General features: G+C 39.7%; 1 protein-coding gene and 1 pseudogene across 2 annotated transcripts in view; both read right to left on the bottom strand.

Moving 5' to 3' along the window:
* The window catches only part of GPC5 (glypican 5), a 1409835-nt gene that overhangs the window by 91007 nt on the left and 1303943 nt on the right, over positions 1-14885 (bottom strand). The gene's annotated exons all lie outside the window — the stretch shown is intronic.
* On the bottom strand, positions 5369-7037 carry LOC308243266 (N-lysine methyltransferase SMYD2-like; annotated as a pseudogene). The gene is made up of 2 exons: positions 6961-7037; positions 5369-6674 (listed from the first exon to the last, which is right to left on the bottom strand). The product of its transcript is annotated as an N-lysine methyltransferase SMYD2-like (transcript).

The following is a 14885-nucleotide window of genomic DNA, read 5'->3' on the forward strand; positions in this document are numbered from 1 at the left end:
AGGAATATAGCAAATAATATTGTCATAACTATGTATAGTGTCAGATGGGTATTAAGCTTGTTGGGGTGATCAGTTAAGTGTATAAATGTATAATCACTATATTGTACACATGAAACTAATGCAATATTGAATGTTAACCACAAATAGAAAATAATTACTTTAAATATGTTCATATATACACATCCATGCATACATGAAAGTCATGCTTGTGAAGATTAAAAATGATTTTTCCACAACAGTTGATACTAACCATTTGGAAGGATTTCATATTCTACAAATTGCCGTAACATCTCTTACTCACAAAGAGACACCCCACATGTTACATACTAGCAGTTAGGGTTAGGCTTAAGCAAGTGTTTGGTTCCTATCAGCTTCACATCCTCAGGAAGTATGTACCAGAGGGTGATGGTGGTGTAACTTGCTTGGATTCTGAGAAGACACTTTATTGATGTAAATGCCATAGTGAACAACAGTGATTGAAATACTAGTGATTACACACAACTCTTACTTCTGCAAGAAGGCTGAACGTATTCTGAACAGAACACTTGGATCAAAGTGATTTCTACCTTGTGTGGAAGGAAGAAAGAGAGGGGGTTATCTAGTTTTGGATAGTTGAGATTGGAAGATCCAGAGCTATTATTATTGTCTCTGGAACTGAAATTGATAAGGTAAGAACTAGCCAACATAGTAAGGAAAATTCTTTTTTTTTTAATTGTTTTATCTTTTCTTTTTTCCCCTTTATTAAGGTATTACAAATGTGTCCTTATCACCACCTTCCCCACCAGCCCCCCAATCCTGCCCTCACCCTCCTCCGCACCCCCTGTTATCTCTGTCCATTGGTTAGGCTTATATGCATGCATACAAGTCCTTTGGTTGATCTCACCCCCTTACCCCCACCCTCCTCTACCTTCCCTCTGAGGTTTGACAGTCTGATCGATGCTTCTCTGTCTCTGGATTTGTTTTCGTTCATCACTTTATGTTGTTCATTATATCCCACAAATGAGTGAGATCATGTGATATTTATCTCTCTCTGACTGACTTAATTCACTTAGCACAATGCTTTGCAGCTCCATCCATGCTGTTGCAAGTGGTAGGAGTTCCTTCCTTTTTATGGTAGCATAGTATTCTATTGTGTAGATGTACCATAGTTTTCTAATCCACTCATCTGCTGATGGGCACTTAGGAGTCAAGACAGTCTCTTCAATAAATGATGGTGGGGAATTTGGTCAGACACATGTAAAAAAAACACATTTTTGAATGAATGACTACATAGAGCAGTCTGCCAATTTAATATATAAACATCTTATATTAATGTGTTTTCTTGAAAAAGCTTAATCTGAGATTTTTAAATAGACTAAAGGAATATTTTCTGGACAGTAAGGATTTAGGAGTAGGATTTTGAAATCAACATGAAGTTGGACACCTTCTCTGTTATGTAATTGTCAAACTCTATAGATTATCATTTATGCCAGGAACAGGGAGATAAGCTACAAGAGGGAATTTTATTTCACTAAAAGAAAAAAATGAAAGTCTGATAATAAGTCTTGCTAAGTATTGAAACAGACTGCTAAGGAAAGGGGCATCTTTTCTGAAGATCTTCCTAAATTACCTGTTTCTGATGACTTTTATACAATCCTTTTTGGACACAATGCAAAGAAAATGGGTGGGATCTAGGACATTACATATTTCAATACTGGAGTTCATTTAGAACAGTTAATAGATACAAATCATAAGGCTACTTTTATAGTTTTTGTAGCAATGTGTATTTTTATAATTAAATTAATGTCTTTAATTTCTGAATGTTTATTTTTTAGCTTGTTTAATGGATTGACCTTAAATTTTAAAAAAATTTCAATGTGTGAAAATGAAAAAATTGCTGCAGCCTAATCTAAACATGAGGTTTTACTTTGTAAAGGTTAAAAATAGTAGCAAGAGAATCATACTTCATATCATGTGTAAAATATAAAGATTAAATTAAAAACAGATATGAAAATCCCTCAAACAGATGAAATAATATTCTTGTCTAAATGCCTCAAAATTTTATAGCCTGAGAAGTAAATGTGCTTTTTGTGGTATAGGTTACCATTACAATAAGGCAAACTGTAAATTATTTATTTCCCAAATATTCTAAAAATCCTCAATATAGAGAATATTTAATTTTCCAGCATGGAAAACATATAAATGATTCAAAGCTGGTTTGGAAACCCAAAAAGCATTGCATTCTGCCAGCATCAATTTGGTATAAACTATGAAAAAAGGAGAGAGTGTGCCTTCTGTGTTGATTGTTTTGTCCTATAAATGTTGATTATCTTTCACCTTGTGAAGCTCACAAACATCCATTAACAACCATCCATAAACTATGTCTGATATTGGAATTTGATTGGCTACCACAGTATTTTTAGGCCTCAGATCTCCAGTTTTCTGTGGAGGACTTCATCATGCTCAGTCTAACACATAAAACAGCATGGCTGTGATGATGAGTAATAGTCTAGTGCTTGGGGAAAGACTTAATACTGAGAGTTATTGAGAGAGAGAGGTTAGAGTGTTGTCCCTATATGCCAAAACTGCAGGTTCCATCCCTGCTTAGGGCACATACAAGAATCTTCCATGAATGAATAAATAAATGGAACAACAAATCAATGTTCCTCGTTCTCTCTAAAAAAATTAATGGATAAAAAATGCAATTAAGAGAAGAGAAATGGGGAGAAAGGTGAAGAGTGAAGAGGGAAGGAATTAATACTTACTATACATTCCATAGTCTGTCTATCACATTTAATGCCTAGCACTTAGGAGGTGCTCTAAAATTTTATTTGAAAGACTGAATGAACCTTCCAAACATTTTCACATCATTGAAAATTGAGGTAGATTTTATTTTTACCTTCATGTCAAAGATGGAATAACTGAGCTCAAAAGTATAAATAGCTTATATAAAGTTATATAATTAGAGAGTGGTAAAATAAGACTCAAGATCAGGATTATCTGATTCCCCAATCTATTTTCTTTTTGTACCATCTAAAGAAGGCAAATTATTTGTATAAGAAACACAGAAAATATAGCAGTTGGAAGGTTAAAAAACATATCATCATGCAGTTATTGAACTGGAAGGGGTCCTAACAGCTAAGTAATTAAACCTTCTTATTTTAAACATAAGGAAATGAACTGAAAAACAGGTTAATTGGGATTGAACCAAAAGTGCAAAACAAAGAATGTATTCATATTTGAAGTTGATCATAAATTCTATATAAGGGTGCAATTCTTTGTGCTACAACTATGTTTTTTTTTTTTGAAAAAAAAAAAAAGGTTTTACCTAATGGGTAAATTGATACTTATTTCTGTTTTTATTAGCTTCGGTATTTTGGTGCTCTAATCAGAAACCAAGATATAAAGCTTTAGAAAAGGTCTGTCTCACCATTGGAAAAAGTGTGGTCTTTTAAATACCATTTCTGAAATGTATTGATATTTCTTTTCCATTTAGTACATGGCCAATTTTTGTTAAGGTTCCATGTATGCTTTTAAAAAGTACATTCTGTAATTGTGGAATTCAGGTTTCTATATTAATATTAGATCATTTGTTGTTGTTTTTAACTTCATATTGTCTGTATCCTTGCTGATCTTTCCTTCCATATATTTTATCATTATCTTAGATATATTGATATGTCTTTACTTTTCCTTGTAATTTCTCATGATTGAAAAAACAACATAACAACATTTATGTTTTTAGGTGCATAAAAGTTCAATGTTTTCAGTAGCTACTTCTTTCATCTCTTCCTCTATTTAATTTTTAGTGTTTTACATTTAAATGTAATATCAAGGTACAGGTTTATTTTTCATACTAGTTAGCACTAGATACGCACTTTTAATCCAAAAACCTTATGTCAATTTTCTATTCTTACTTAAAATATATTTTTCTACTATTCAATTTTATATGGGATGCCTATTTTACACATTGCAGTGACTCTAACCTGTTCTGAGGTTTAAATTTTTCTTTCACTTAAAAAATTTTTTTTCATTACATTTTTTTTCTGTATCACAAATGAATTACTCATTATTTTATAAATTACTAGAGACCCGATGCACAAAATTCATGCAAGAGTAGGCTTTCCTTTCCCCGGCTGCCGGCACTGGCTTCCCTCTTGCACCCAGGACCTGGGCTTCCCTCTGGCACCTGAGACCTGGGCTTCCCTCTAGCCACTGGCAGGCACTCTGGACCTGGGCTTACCTCACAGCCCTGGCTTCGCCCGAAAGTCGTCCAAAAACACATCTGTAAGGATGTCTTGTCTAATTAGCATATTATGCTTTCATTATTATAGATTGTTTTCTCTTTAACTGATTTAAAGAAAATGTAATTATATTAGAGGCATGGTGCATGAAATTTGTGCACAGGGGGTTATCCCTCAGCCCAGCGTGCACCCTCTCCAATCTGGGACCCATTGGGGGATGTCCAACTGCCAGTCCGAGTGACTGGAAGTCAGCCATCCCTCTCACAATCTGGGACTGTTGGCTCCTAAGCACTCACCTGCCTGCCTGTCTGATTGCTCCTAACCACTCCCCTGCCAGCCTGATTTCCCCCAACTGCCCTTCCCTACTGGCCTGGTCATCCCCAACTGCCCTCCCCTGCAGGCTTGATCTCACCCCCAAATGCCCTCCCCTGCCAGCCTGGTTGCCCCTAACTGCCCTCCCCTGCCAGCCAGGTCACCCTTAATTGTGCTCCCCTACAGACCTGGTTCCCCCCAACTGCCCTCCCCTGCTGGCCTGGTTGCACCCAACTGCCCTCCCCTCCCAGCCTGATCACCCACAATTGCCATTTCCTGCTGGCCTATTCACCCCCAACTGCCCTCCCCTGCCAGCCTGATTGCCCACAACTGCTCTGCTGGCCATCTTGTGGCAGCCATCTTGTGGTGGCCATCTTTTGACTAGTCATGGCGGCCATCTTGTGATGATGTCACATGATGCCACCTAGGCTTTTATTATATAAGATGCATCTAATTTTTTTCCACTTTAATCATCACAGTTTTTTTCAAATACTATTCCCTTTTTTATTCTCTTTCATCATTCAGGTTTGTTCACATTATAATAGGCATAAAGGGAAAAAATGATCACATTTTTCAAAACTCAACCTGTCCAAAGTATCATACATGAAATCATGCCATCATCTCTTAGGGGAAAAAGCATTAAAAAATGACTGAGATCTTGAGGTTAAAATTAAGACTAATTCCAAGTAAGCCATGTGAAAGGTTTAAGTGCACATAGTGTTTTCATGGCAATGATTTTACAGAAATGCAGGAGTGATGTATCCTATTTGAAATATACAAATTCTTGAAGGTTTCTGCATGAGTACTTAAATAAAAACTGCCACATTGGCATCATTTCAGTGGCTTTCAATTTCCTGTTTGATCTCAGAAATGTAGGGATGATCTTTGCCGTGAACCACTTCCATGATCGCCAGGGCTTTCTCTCCGGCAGCTCTGTTCTCCAGGCCCATGTACAGTCTTTCCAGCTTCAGCCACATGGAGGCCACGTTGAGGGAGTACAGTGGGTAGGGCTTGCTGTAGGGCTTAATGATTTTCTGTCCGAATCGCAGAGCTCCTTCCCAGTCCTGTATGTACAAGCAGACGCCCATGGCTTGGTACATCATGTGTGGCATATACACGTTGCTGTCCTCAAACACGGAGCTCATCTTCTCCTGGCTGAGCTCGCAGATCTGCAGCAGCTCGCTAGGGGACTTGTAGTGCCTGGCCCTCCGGAACCCCTCGATGACGTTGGGCGCCTATCGGACCACGTCCCGGATGGCCTCTGCCCTGGGGGGTGGAGTGGGGGTCGTTGTTGAGCTTCCGGATTGTCACCTTGGCCTTATCCTTGCCTTTGGTGGTGTACTCCTGGCACTCGCAGGTAAAGAAGTAAGAATTTTGTAACCAGTCATTCCTGTCTTCTGTGGGATACAGGAGGTCAATGTAGCTGGTAAAAACCTTGTCTCCGGGCTGATTTCCTAAACGGCTCTGACTTCCACCAGGGTCCCCCTTGTAGGTCACAATGACATCAGGGCAACAACTGTGATTCATCAATGCAACATCTGGAAATATTGCTGATCCCAAATGAAACAGTTCTTCATCCTCAATTGTGAAGCCCTTGTAGTTAACCTGTGCAAAGAGCGCTACCAGGCTCTCGTTGCCGGGGAACTCGAGGTGCTTGGAGTAAAAGTGACGGAGAGCAGAAATGTCACTCTGAATCAAATCCTTCTTCTCGTTGTCCAGTTTATCCAGATGCGATTCAAACTCCTTCACGGTTAACAGTTTCTCTGAAGGTGTTCTCTCCGGGTGGCTTTTCTGTTTGGCCAGAATCCTCGCAGTGAGCCTTTTGGTCTCGGAGGGGTTCCAGTTTTCCCCAAAAACAACCATGGGAGAACATTCATTCCAGCGTGTGCATGCACCAGTCTTCTTTCTGACACTCCACATTGCAGTACAAGGCCTGCTTGCATCTTCCACATTTGGACAATCCTTCTTTCCTAGTGAAGCAGAGCTCCGCAGTGGGCAGTGGCTGCCCCGCTCATTGACCGTGAGCACGGAGGCGTAGGCCGGGCAGAAGAGCAAGTCCCCACCTGGAAGGGCTGCAGGGCTCGCAGCCCCTGGCCCTCGCCCAGGCTGCAAAAGCTCTCCAGGCTGTCCCCCTCAGCCCACCTGGTGGTGGCGGGAGGGCTGTGCGGTGCTGGCCTAGACCGAGCTGCTCCCCTCTGGCTGTTATTGGAGAAGCATCACCCCGAGCCCCGTGGGGGGCGGGGTGAGGAGCCGCTGGGCGGATGCTGCTGCGGCCACAGCTCCGCGGAAGGGACTATGGCTCCCAATCATCACAATTTTTATTCTCTTGTTTCCTGAGGGAAATTTTTTGTCCCCCTCCTCTTGCTTTATATTTTTGTTTCATAATTTATCATTCTTTTTATAATAACAGGTGCCATTACTTTTATACTTTGGGATTGTAATTTTCTTATTTGAAAGACAGTTTGTGATTCCTCTGTCATCTTCCAATGTTGTCAGTGAATTCATTTTTGCTGGTAATTTTTCTTTTACTATTGAGAGTATTCTTTTGGGGGACTTATCTTGACTTCTATATTCCCTCTGCTTTAAGTCCGATAATAGGTTTCAAATTGTTTACTGAGGCCCCTCCCCCTGCATGAAGTTGGTAAAAGAGAGATTAATTCAGACCAAGTCCAGTCCAGGTGTTTTTCATGCTTTCTTCAGCTCTCTCTGTGTATAAGCTGAAGTTCCAGTTAGTGGGGCATCTGTTCTCAGGCTCCGTGCAGGGAGCAGCGAGGTCTGTGGGCCGCCTCTCTACTGCAGAGTGTGGCAGCAGCCCTTCACCATCCTCAGGGTCTCATTTCCTCATTACCCTACAAGCAACTCTTCTTGCTTTTGGATCTAAATGCCAGTGGGGTGGAGCTTAATGCCACCGTTCTCACCACTCTGGGTTTTGGTTCCATATCTGATCCAGAGAGTATTACTTTGCTTTTGAGTGTGGCTACATCTGGTACTTATTTATTTTACTTTATAATTTTTGTGCTGTATTTGAGGTGAATGTGGAAGTTCAAAGCATGAATTCAAAGCACCATTTTATTGAAATAGTTTACCAGCAGTCTCTTGTATATTCTTTATACTACTGCCAGCATTATATTTCTAACAATCAAATCCAATTTTATCTCAGCTCTGTTTAAACACTTTCACTGGCTCTCTTATCTGAAGATATGTCAGTTTCCTTAGTGAGACTTGAAGATTCCCATAATTCTCAATCAAGACTTAATCTACTTGTCTAACTGTCTCCTGTTACACATCTCTGACTACTTAGCCACAGCAAACTACATTATCCAATCATACCCACCTGTCAAAATCATGCATATTCTCTCAAATTTTAGTCCAAATATTTTGTCCCAATAAAACCTTTTCAAGGCCCCTGGAAATAAATTATGTCCATGCCTTTATTCAGCACATTCTATATCCTACATTTTATTAAAGTCCAGTATATTTCTTTCCACCATGGGATTACAATTTCCTTCCTGGAAATAACCATGATTTATTTGTATGAACATTTTGTATACTTATTGTAGATCAATTTTTCAAATTAATTAACATTTGGCATCAGCACTACCAAGTTCCAATCCATACCCCAGTTTAGTGTTAGAGCTTCCATCACTGGGGAGCATTTACTATCCATATTTTGAGAAGGGCTGATTTTTTGAGTAATTGAGACCTAGGAAATACATGCAATAATAGCAGTGGAAGTTCACCCTTACACAGAACTTCTCATGTGCCAGATTCAGTATAAGCACTTAATATATGATATTTTATTTCATCCACACAACAACCCTATAAAGCAGGTACTTAGTAGCCTTGTTTTACAGATGAAGAGACTGAGGCATGGAAATTGTTCGTGCACAAAGTGTTATCTGAAGATTTGTAGCTAGTAAATTGCAGGTTGGGGTTTGCATAGAGGCAGTCTGTCTCCTGAGTCTATGCTCTTAGCCACTAAATTTTACCACCATATGTATATGTCACCTCTTAATGGACTAAACATATAAATGGTGGAAAGATCACTTCATGTGGCTTTCAACAAACAAACCAAACCACTACATGATGAATCCCCAGATTGAGTGTATATTCCATGGAGAACTGCAGTTAATGGTTTTACCCCTCCACGATAATTTCAACTCCACAGATGTGACATGAGCTATTTTATTTCTCTTAGAAATGTTTGTGGTTTCATGATTTAGGAAGATGAGTTTTCTCAGCTACCTTCTTCTGTGGAAAGGAAATGCTTCAAACACAAGAGCTAGCTCTACAAGTTGGGGAGAGGAATATGGAAAACTGATGAATGGTTCCCATCCCTCTATGCCCCATTGCATAACTATATACAAGTGACGAGAAAGGCTTTATTTTGTGAAGGTTAGCTTCACTCATTTTCAGATTGGAGGAGAGAGGATAATCAGGCATCAAATATATACATAATGAATATAATCTATAACAATTTCAGTTACATGCTTAATATTTAGATAGTTGTTTTGTGCTTATTGCCTGTAAGAATATATGCTCCTAGAAAGTGATTAACTCTTCAACACCAAAGCTAACTTGATATAGGTTGAGAGCACTGGGTGAGTTTTTCATGGTTAAATTTGACTTGTGAAAGCATCATCATCTGTTGATCTGTTGCTGAAGGAAGATAAAAATAATCCCCAGCTTTTTGCTACATTTCGTGACTAGAAGAACTACAACAGCTTGGCATTTCCTAAATGTTTTCAAAAGTAGACCACACAAGAGTCGGACATTTGCTCTTGTCATAATAGTGATGGAAAGATTACCAAAAGAATGTCACACATGAAGTGACCTTTTATATAGACTGGTACTATCAATCCATTCATTAAAATTGTGAGAGAGAGAAAAGATGTGAATGCAATGAATCTGGCAACATTTGTGAGTTTAATAATTAGCCACACTCTCTTTGGCAATTTTCATCATAGCTAAACTTACCACTCTGGAGGCAGGACAACTTTTTAAAATAAACTTTGAAATGATCATATAACAGATGATCATTAAGAGACTGAGAACAGGACATGCCACTAATTATAATTACAGCAGAGCTGATTCATTCACTAAAATTATGGTGACATTCATTAGTTCTTTCTCTAAGTATAAATCAACCTATTTGTTTGACTGATTTTCTTTTGCCTGAAGGGTACTCACTGTTAATGAATGGCCCAAATATTTGAAACCAAATTGTCAATAATTCTTTGTTGTTGAAATGGCTGATATTCCCCATGAAGCATTCCTGTGCAATGCTTAGCTTTTAGGTAAGAGGAGTTTAATTGTAGTTTTGTCCCAAATCCTATATTACTTTAAAAACAACTACTCTGCCATTAGAAATTATACCAAGCATGTGGAGCAGGTAATCTCTTAAACATACTTTGGACTTTATCAGCTGGAAAATGGGAGAAAGGTCAATTGCTTCAAAAGAAAAATCAGGAAGATAAAAACAGCATGAGCTCTTTTAGAATATAATGATTAAACAGTAGAAATGTTTGGTAGCTAATATTTAAAATGACAATATATGAACTATTAGTATGGCATCAGTACAATATTGAAGTTTATTGATCATTTGGTTTCATAAAATTTTTTATAGTACTGGATTACTCTCTAAGCAAATAGCTTGAGAGTAACTCAGTACTATAGTGTATAATAAAAGCCTAACATGCTAAGTATCTGACCATTCATTTGACCATTCAACCAGTCACTATGACATGCACTGACCACCATGGGACAGATGCTCCAACCGGTAGGTTAGCTTGCTGCTGGGGTCCGGCCGATTGGGACTGAGCGAGACAGGCCAGACATGCTCTGGAGCTCTCCCAAGGTTCCTCCCCAGCCGGGAAATCTCCCACGGTCCCTCCCTGGCCTTTAAAATATTTCTTCTGATTAATTTCATTTCAATGTACATGAATCCATGCACTGGGCCTCTAGTAATTATACATTGTCCATCCTTTGCTAGAAAATAAAAGCATAGGTAAATGGGATACCTGATTTCGTCTCTAAAAGCATGAGCTATAAGTCAGAGAAGAGAATCCCTTTTCAAAAGTAAGCCAGAGTTTCAGCTATTTATAATATAAAGTCCATAATATTTTATTGCTATATAAATGTCTGCAGCTCAGAGTTGCCTTTAATATCTTAGATTTTGGGTATAGTAACAAGAAACAAACCAGTCCTTAGTCACAGACAGAGATAACAGGATCTAATTACCTTCATGAAAAGTGAAATAAAAATCAGGTTATTATTTAGTACTAGAGGCCTGGTGCACAAATTCGTGCACAGGTGGGATCCCTCAGCCTGGCCAGTGATTGGGGTTGATTGGGGCCAGCCGGCTGTGGGGAGGGACCGCAGGAGGTTAGCCGGCCACAGGAGGTTGGCTGTGGGAGCGTACTGACCACCAGGGGGCAGCTCCTGCATTGAGTGTCTGCCCCCTGGTGGTTAGTGCGCATTATAGCTACTGGCCGGTTGTCCGGTCATCCGGTCATAATGGTCATAGGCTTTTAAATATATAGATTTCACTGTGATAAACATGGTTGGCCTCCTTATGGTCTTTGAACATGATGCTCTCTCAACTCACAATTATCCTCATTTCTAATGTCAAAAAGGATTTCTCCTTTCATTTTCTTTAGGATTCAGTTCAAATTTCCTTATTCAGAGAGGCCTTCCCCCACTGATATGCCACTGACCTTATTCCTCATTCTTATCACATTCTATTTTCTTCACATAACTTGTCATGATCTGAATTACCTGTTTGTTATGCATATTTTTATTGTGGAGAAGTACCATAAGGCATGGATAATTCTACTTTCTATATTACTATATATCCAAGACACAGGGCAGCAAGTCAACAGGATTTGTGAAAGGCTGCAAGGAAAAAAGCAAGGGGTGTGAAAAAGCAACCAGTTCAGAATCATGGGAGGGAGATGAATGGTGATGGTAAATGTGTAATTTCTTCCCTTCCTCCTTTCCATCCTTCCTTCTTTCATCCACTTATTCACTCATAGGCCAATGGGCCAGAATGCCCTTCACACTATGTTAAACTCTATAATATTATTACCCCTGAAAATTGTGTGGGAATTAATTTTTGTATGCATTATTTGTAATTATTTTGGCAATTAACTTTTTCTGTAGCTTCACAGCTGCTCAGTCTGAGTTTCTAGTTGATCCTTGGCTGGCAGAAGCTACTAATGTGTAGCTTTACTATCTCTGCCTATCAGTCACAGTGCACAATCTGTTGCAAATATTTTTAAATGCTCAGGGGAATTTGCCATTAAAACAAACATTTGGGTAAGGTTTTCAATAATGCAAGCTTGACCTTATTTATTTTACATATTCCCATTTGCATTCATTGATAATATTTGACATGGTGCCTAAGAAATAGCAATAGAAATACTCCTCTCAATGTTAATTTTACAAATGGGTCCATCAAACACTCTGTTGGAGTTTTTCTGACTTATGCATAAGAACTGGAAACAGATGTTTGGAAGTAGATGAGCTACACCATCTAGAGTTCTACTAAACAACCATCTAATAGGAATAAATAAAAACTAGACTCTTCTGAGTATACATGATATTTGTGCATATAACATTCAGATTCTTGTATGGATTTGGTGCCACAAAGTATACACATTATGTTCATGAAGAAATTTAAAGTGTTTAGGAAATGGTATCAGATACTTAGAAAAGTTTTGTCGAAACCGGTTTGGCTCAGTGGATAGAGCGTCAGCCTGTGGACTGAAAAGTCCCAGGTTCGATTCCGGTCAAGGGCACGTACCTTGGTTGTGGGCACATCCCCAGTGGGAAGTGTGCAGGAGGCAGCTGATCAGATGTTTCTCTCTCATCGATGTTTCTAACTCTCTATCCCTCTCCCTTCCTCTCTGTAAAATATCAATAAAATATATTTAAAAAAAAAGAAAAGTTTTAATTTTATAATTTATAAACTATTATACTATCTGATTCTAATTTTAAAAACTGAACGAAAATATTACACGGAATAAAATTGTTTAGTAATCAGTATTTGTGAATTTTAGAAATGAAATATATATATATATATATTCACAAAGATGTGTGTATACTATATTAATTTTATTTTAAAAGTATCATTTGTTACTATAGCAGCTAATGTGTAAATTTCCAAAAATTCATCAGGTTTTTCTTATCATTTTATTGGTTTACTATTCCAGAATTCAGATTAGCCAGAGAAAGTTGATATGGGCCTATCTTTTTCTGATTTATTACTTTATTATTTTGGCTCAATAACTCTGCACTAAGGAATACTTAGTGTTGTTCAACATAGCTACTTGGTTAAGAAAAGCCCTATCAGCATTGTCATAAACTTTTGATGTGAAGGTGTGCATGAGTGTGTATGTGTACATTTATTTTAAATAGTCATAGGTTTCCTAATATTAACTGTCAATTCCCTTGACTTACATAAGTTTTTTAAAGGAATGGAAATGACTCATATAATATAGATATACATGATAAAATAAGTTAGAGAATTTTGAACAACATTATGGTGTTTTGTTTTTCCCCAAAAATAATTAAAATAACATCACTGCCTTTAAAAGAAGGAACCATTGTGTATAAAACATTTTCATTTTGCTCTTTCTCTGTCCCTTTCTTATCCTCGTCTGCACTCACATCTACCCTCATCTGCAACCCAGGATCAGTAGTAGCACATACCAAATATCCCAAATATCACCGCAGGCTCAGAACCCAGTGAATGGAGAAACTGAATCATTCTTGAAATGAACTTCTTTAAAAATAAAAATTAAAAGAGTACACTTTAAATTTTCTAATTTCTTTCTGCTCAGTTTCATCAAATATTAGAATGCCAGCAAGTGTTGAAGTTATGGAATTTTGTAGACATAGCATATTCCATATTACATACACCCCAAGATATTTTGAGATAAATATCTTTTCTTTAAAAGATATTCTGTCTACTTTCAAAACTAGCATCATTTATCTCTGGCCCCAAAATATGTTGTCTGTAATAATCCTTTCTAATAAAAGAGTAATATGCAAATTGACTGTGCCTCCACCACACCCACAAGCCATGCCCACCAGCCAATCTGCAGTGAATATGCAAATAAACCCAACCAAGATGGCTGTGGCCACAAAGAGCAGGAGGGAGGCTTGGGTTTCCCCAGCAATGGAGGAAGCCAAGCTTTCCGCACACCCTGGTGGGCCCAGGCATCCATTCCAGGCTACAAAGTTTCAATTATAGAAGATACATAAATCCCAACAGAAATGGCTGCTGCCACGGAGGGAGCAGAAGGCTTGGCTCCGCTCCAGGCTACAAAGTTTCAATTGTAGAAGATAAATAAATACCAGATACCAAGGCCTCTGCTTGGGTTGCCGGGGGGCATGGCTGGCCTGCACACCACAGGCCCCTTGCCCAGGCCGCCCCACACCCCAAGGGAACCCTCACCATGATCTGGGACACCCTTCAGGGCAAACCAGCTGGCCCCCACCCATGCACCAGACCTCTATCCAATCCAATAAAAGAGTAATATGCAGATTGACCATTATTCCAACACACAAGATGGTTGCCCCCATGTGGTCAAAGATCCTGCCCCCATGTGGACACAAGATGGCCACCACAAGATGGTCAGCAAGGGAGAGCAGTTGGGAGGGATCAGGCCTGCAAGGGAGGGCAGTTGTGGGCAATTAGGCCAGCAGGAGAGGGCAGTTGGGAGGGACCGGGCCTGCAGGGGAGGGCAGTTGGGGGGTACCAGGCCTGCAGGGGAGGGCAGTTAGGGGTGACCAAGCCTGCAGGGGAGGGCAGTTAGAGGCAAATAGGCTGACAGGGGAGCAGTTAGGCATCAATCAGGCTGGCAGGGGAGTGGTTAGGGGGTGATCAGGCTGGCAGGCAGAAGCGGTTAGGGGCAATCAGGAAGGCAGGCAGGTGAGCAGTTGGGAGCCAGCAGTCCTGGATTGTGAGAGGGATGTCCAACTGCCCATTTAGGGATTAAACGGGCAGTCGGACATCCCTCGAGGGGTCCCAGATTGGAGAGGGTGCAGGCTGGGCTGAGGGACACCCCCCCCCATGCACTAATTTCATGCACCAGGCCTCTAGTTCTATATAATAAAATGGTAATATACAAATTGATCCTAATGGCAGAACCACCAGAACGATCACTGGACCAGTCACTATGAGTGCACTGACCTCCTCTTGGTCTTTTTCTCCAGCCGGCAGGCTCCGATTGCCTGATGACCACCTGCAGTGAGGGTGGGGCTGGTGAGCAGGCAGGAACAACCGACTTCTTGGTCCCTTCCCTGAGCCGTTAGGCACTGATCACCCGAAGGTTAACTGGGAACTGG

The sequence above is a fragment of the Plecotus auritus genome (assembly GCF_963455305.1).
Source record: "Plecotus auritus genome assembly, chromosome: 3".
Taxonomy (NCBI): Eukaryota; Metazoa; Chordata; class Mammalia; order Chiroptera; family Vespertilionidae; genus Plecotus; species Plecotus auritus.